This window comes from Diadema antillarum, unplaced genomic scaffold, assembly GCF_040938485.1.
Source record: "Diadema antillarum isolate AM-2024a unplaced genomic scaffold, OU_Dant_1.0 scf00000186, whole genome shotgun sequence".
Taxonomy (NCBI): Eukaryota; Metazoa; Echinodermata; class Echinoidea; order Diadematoida; family Diadematidae; genus Diadema; species Diadema antillarum.
This window is the reverse complement of record NW_027271075.1, coordinates 41,450-47,167: the sequence shown is the minus strand read 5'-3', so window position 1 is coordinate 47,167 and position 5,718 is coordinate 41,450.

The following is a 5,718-nucleotide window of genomic DNA, read 5'->3' as shown; positions in this document are numbered from 1 at the left end:
AAAAAATGACAAGAATTGCATGTTTTGTAAGCTGAAATACTAACATTTTCGGCTCGCTCGGTGCGCTCGCCAAAATTTATCAAAAAAAGAAGAAGATAAGAACAAAACGTGATGATAACGCGGAAGTATACAAATTTCGGCACACTCGCGCGTAGTAATTTAGAGTATTTTTTCAACTTTGTTGGTATAAATCGTTAGGTTATGAGGCCGTCACTCAACAGTATCTTGATTAGAATTGTAAGATTTACTAAGCAAAAAATAACAAGAATTCCATTTTTTGTAAGCTGAAATACAAAACTTTTCGTTCGCTCGCCAAAATTTGTCACAAAAAAAGAGAAAAGAGATAAAAACGTGATGATGACGCGGAAATATACACATTTCGGCTCGCTCGCGCGTACTAAGTTTGAGTATTTTAGTTTGTTGGTATAAATCGTTATCTACAAGGCCGTCACTATATTTTGATTAGAATTGTAAGATTTAGTAAGCAAAAAATGACAAGAATTCCATTTTTTGTAATCTGAAATACACAAATTTTCGGCTCCCTCGCTGCGCTCGCCCGCCAAAGTTTATCACAATTTATTACATTTAAATCACTCTCAAAAGACCCCTTTTAAGTGCTTGAAAAGGCAGATAATTTTATGAAAAAGCATAAAGTCCCTACCGGGATGGAGTTGGGGTTGAACACTTTTTCAGAAATTAGGGGCGTAGATTTCCGCGCTTGCCCCGGGCGCCGTTTTCCCTAGATACGCCACTGTATACAAGTTAGTGTAAGGGCAAAACGGGCCCGGGAGGGCCGATTACCTTTTACGAAGTTGGACTCTAATGACGACAAAATAATTCATTTAGATTTACATATTGATACAGACACACAGACACAGACACAGACACAGACACACACACACACACACACACACACACACACACACACAGATACTCACACATGCACACATAGGCCTACACACGCGTTATGACGTGACACACCACTTTACACGCGGCAAGGTCATAGCAAGTTATATAAATCTAATAAAATAATACAACTCGTATCTCTTCTTGAATTGATTTAGTAAATGGATGGTTACAGTAACCATGCAAGACATATCACATTTCAAATTATCAAAATGAACAATAGTGAGGCCTACATTACAGAGGAAGTATTTATCAAAATTACTCTGGATAGAATATATATCAACGGCGTAAATCCGTACTGAGGAGTGGAGGGGATGATCGGCGATAGCCACCATCACCACGATTACAAGCCCATAACCGGACCGGCGCAGCCCTTGGGGGGGGGGGGGGGGGGGGGGGGGGGGGGGAAGAGAAGCTTGCCCCCCCCCCCCCACACACACACACACACTTTACAGGGATCAAATGTCCCACTCTTTTCCATGCAAAGTGGGAGGGAAGTGGCAGCAAAAATATGAAGAATTTTTGTTCTTGTTTTTATTTGTATGATTGTTTGTTTGTTGTTTGCTTGTCAGCCGACTTTCGGCGGAAAATCAGACTTTAAAAGTATGAAGACTTTTTTGTTGTTGTTTCTCTTGTCTTTTGATGTTCTTTCTTCTTGACTGACAGGCGATTTAGACACCCCCCCCCCCCCTTTCAAAAACACAGCGCAGCCCTGAGTAATGCCCAAATAAATTCAATAAAATGCTAATATGGATATCCATTTTTTTTTGTAATAACGTAGTAGATATTTTCCTGTAGCTACTAATTGTATTCTCCAATTTTCTTGATTTAAGTCAGTAAAGCAATCATCCCAGAGGCATCGTTCCGTTTTAATGATGGGGGGTAGGGGAGGGACTTGGAGTTTGACTGTGCGAGGGAGCGGAGCGGCCTAGCGGGAGGGGGGAGGGTGTGGGAGGGGGGTATCCCCCTTCCACACAAGGAATATTTGGCATTTTCAGACCTGAAATTCAGCCATCTGGTGCACACTTTGAGTGAAATTTGGGATTTTTTTCCTATAAAGAAAGTAAGAAAAAATATTCATAGATAATTGAATGACTACATCGCATGGTATTCAGCTCTTGCTCCGCCTGTGCGACATCACTGTGAAGGCCTACTAAATAGTGGGGCCTATCACCGGCGTAGCCAGGATTTGATCTTAGGGGGAGCGGTTAGATGCGAGGGAGCGATGCGAGCGAGGGGGGAGGGTGTGGGAGGGGGAAGTGAGAACTTTTTGCATATTGATGTTGTAAATGGTGCAATTTGATGCATTTTTTTTGCGTGATTTATCGACTTGAAACAGTCCAGCACGTTTAAGGTAGCAGTACATTTTATGTAGATTATTATTGAACAATTTTGCTTATAAAATGGTATCATTTAGAGAAACTTCTTGTATTAATAATTCTTACAATGAAGATCATGAACGCGATCATGAATTTTGACATTGTACAGTCCAAAAACGGCTGTTTGTAGCTATATTTTTTCGCTTAGGAAATTAAGGGGGACGCACCGGGCGCAACTGCTGGCAATTACTGGCAGCAACATCAGGAGAATGAAATAACGATTAAATGCGAGCGAGCGAAGAAAGCGAGCTTGAAAATTTTGATATTATACAGTCCAAAAACTGCCATTAGTAGCTAATTTTTTTTTCGCTTTGAAAATTAAGGGGGGGGGTTCGCAACGGGCGCAACTGCTGGCAATTACACGGCAACAACATCAGGAGAATGCCATGACGATTAAATGCGAGCGAGCGAAGCAAGCGAGCTTGAAAATTTTGATATTATACAGTCCCAAAACGGCCGCTTGTAGCTATATTTTTTTTTTTTGCTTTGAAAATTAAGGGGGGGGGCGCACCGGGCGCAACTGCTGGCAATTACCCGGCAGCAACATCAGGAGAATGCCATGACGATTAAATGCGAGCGAGCGAAGCAAGCGAGCTTGAAAATTTTGATGTTATACAGTCCAAAAACGGCCGCTTGTAGCTATATTCTTTTCGCTTTGAAAATTAAGGGGGGGGGGGCGCACCGGGCGCAACTGCTGGCAATTACCCGGCAGCAACATCAGGAGAATGGCATAGCGATTACATGCGAGCGAGCGAGCGAAGCAAGCGAGCTTGAAAATGTTGATATTGTAGGCCTACTGTCCCAAAAACTGCCTTTTGTAGCTATATTTTTTCGCTTTGAAAATGAAGGGGGGGGGGGGGGTTCGCACCGGGCGCAACTGCTGGCAATTACCCGGCAACAACATCAGGAGAATGGCATGACGATTAGATGCGAGCGAGCTTGAACATTTTGATATTGTACTGTCCAAAAACGGCCGCTTGTGGCTATATTTTTTCGCTTTGAAAATTAAGGGGGGTAGGGGCGCACCGGGGGCAACGGCTGGCAATTACCCGGCAGCAACATCAGGAGAATGGCATAGCGATTAAATGCGAGCGAGCGAAGCAAGCGAGCTTGAAAATTTTGATATTGCTACAGTCCAAAAACGGCCGCTTGCAGCTATATGTTTTCGCTTTGAAAATTAGGGTAGGGGGCGCACCGGGCGCAACGGCTGGCAATTACCCGGCAGCAACATCAGGAGAATGGCATGACGATTAAATGCGAGCGAGCGAAGCAAGCGAGCTTGAAAATTTTGACATTGTACGTGCAAAAACGGCCGTTTGTAGCTGTACTTTTTTCGCTTAGGAAATTAAGGGGGTGGGGGCGCACCGGGCGCAACTGCTGGCAATTGCTGACAGCAACATCAGGAGAATGACATAACGATTGAATGTAAGCGAGCGAAGCGAGCGAGCTTGAAAATTTTGATATTTTACAGTCCAAAAACTGCCGTTCGTAGCTGTACTTTTTTTCGCTTAGGAAATTAAGGGGGGTGGGGCGCATCGGGCGCAACTGCTGGCAATTACTGGCAGCAACAAATATCTCGTAAACACATTGATGATGTAATCTGGGGAATTTTCAATCCCGGAAGTGTATACTATTTTTTTAGGGGGGGGGGGAACCCTCCGTTAATTGAAAGTATCTAGATATCTCCTCCCACCCTAGGAACATTTGCATTTCTTTAAACTGAAGTTACAGACCTGGTGCACACTTTAGATGAAACATTTTAAAATCTGTCGATCTAAAGTGTATTAAGTAGAAATGACTGAACGGGGAGGGTATGGGAGGGGTTAGGCCTATCCCCCTCTTACGCGAGGGAGATTTTGTATTTTCAGAATTGAAATTCAGCCCTCTTTGGGTGAAATATTTAAACAGTTTTCTATCAAAAAAGTAAGAACATTTCCACATCTCGGGAGTTACGAGGAGGAGTAAAATGATCTGTTTGTCCGCAATACTTTTATGGGGGAACCATCCCCCTCCCCCTCCATCGACGCCTATGCATTATGAGGGAGCTTTTTAAGTGAAAGATCCGCTGCACACTCTTTGATGAATATAAGGAAATAAAACGTCAATCTCAAAAGTGAACAAAGTCTATCGAAAGGGACCCAGTAGCGGATCTTTTGCATATTCATGATTGCAATTCAGCGATCCGGTGAATAATTCTGGCGGTACTTGTCCAAGTTTCCATAAAGAAAGTTCGAGATTTGTCCTCATCTCGGGAATTGCTTGGAGTACAATGATTTGTCTGCCCCCAACATTTCCGTAGGGGCGGGGCAAATGCCCCTTTGCCCCCCCCCCCCCCCCCCCCGAGATACATTCGACGCCCCTGATCATCCCTGTATTTATGCCCATAGATGTATCAGAGTCATCGTTTCAGGAATGATGCAGGAAATGGAGGGGGGTTCAATTATGGCCGTATAGTTTTTGTTACTGTTTGTTTGTTTGTTTTCGTACATAATTTGCAGATGGTCCCGAGTTGCTCGCTTCATAGCATGTTTACATGTAAGCCTATGCTATTTGACGTTGTCAACGTCTGGACCATACCTTATGTCGATATTACTTTCTTCGCGAGCGAGCGAAGCGAGCGAGCGCTTGAGAAAATTATGTATACATTATCCTACAAGATAGAATACTGTTCAGCTCTGTTACCTGTCTGAAGGCGGGCATACGAACGTCATGCAATATGACAAAAATGATACAATCACATTTCTGCTTCCTCCATTTTTTTCTCACATTTCAGGGGGGATGATTGTACAGGCCATCCCCCCCTCCTCCATTTCAGGGGGGGATATATCCCCCCCCATCCCCCCCGGGATTTACGCCCATGATATATATATATATATATATAATCATATATATACATTGTATATATGTATTATTTGTTTGTTTATTTTCCATCTGGGAAGATGGCTGGATAGCCCATATTCAGCTACATTAAGCTGAATATTAATTAAAGCTAAGCATTAATATATATATATATATATATATATATATATATTCATCTATTTATACACATACATAAAGAGTATAATACATGTATACGAAGACTTACAATTTGCAATGCCGCAGTAAGACATCGAATCAAGAAAATTATTTTTAAAAAAATATATAAAAAAAGATTAATGAAATGTGATATTTCCTTTCAATCGTTTCTTAATCCTTTGAAGGTGATAATATTCCCCCTTAATTCCTTAAGAAGTATCGCTCTTTTATTATGCTAGAAAAGTGAAAATAAGTTGAATTCTCTTCAAATTTTCTTTAAATCGATATTGTGACATCACGAATTGTTGTCTTCTTCAACATCCAGTGGTACTGGAACTTCAAAAATTCAAAACTTTGAACGGATTGTCCGATTTCCCCCAAACTTCACAGATGTGTTTTCCTAGTATTTTAGCATTGG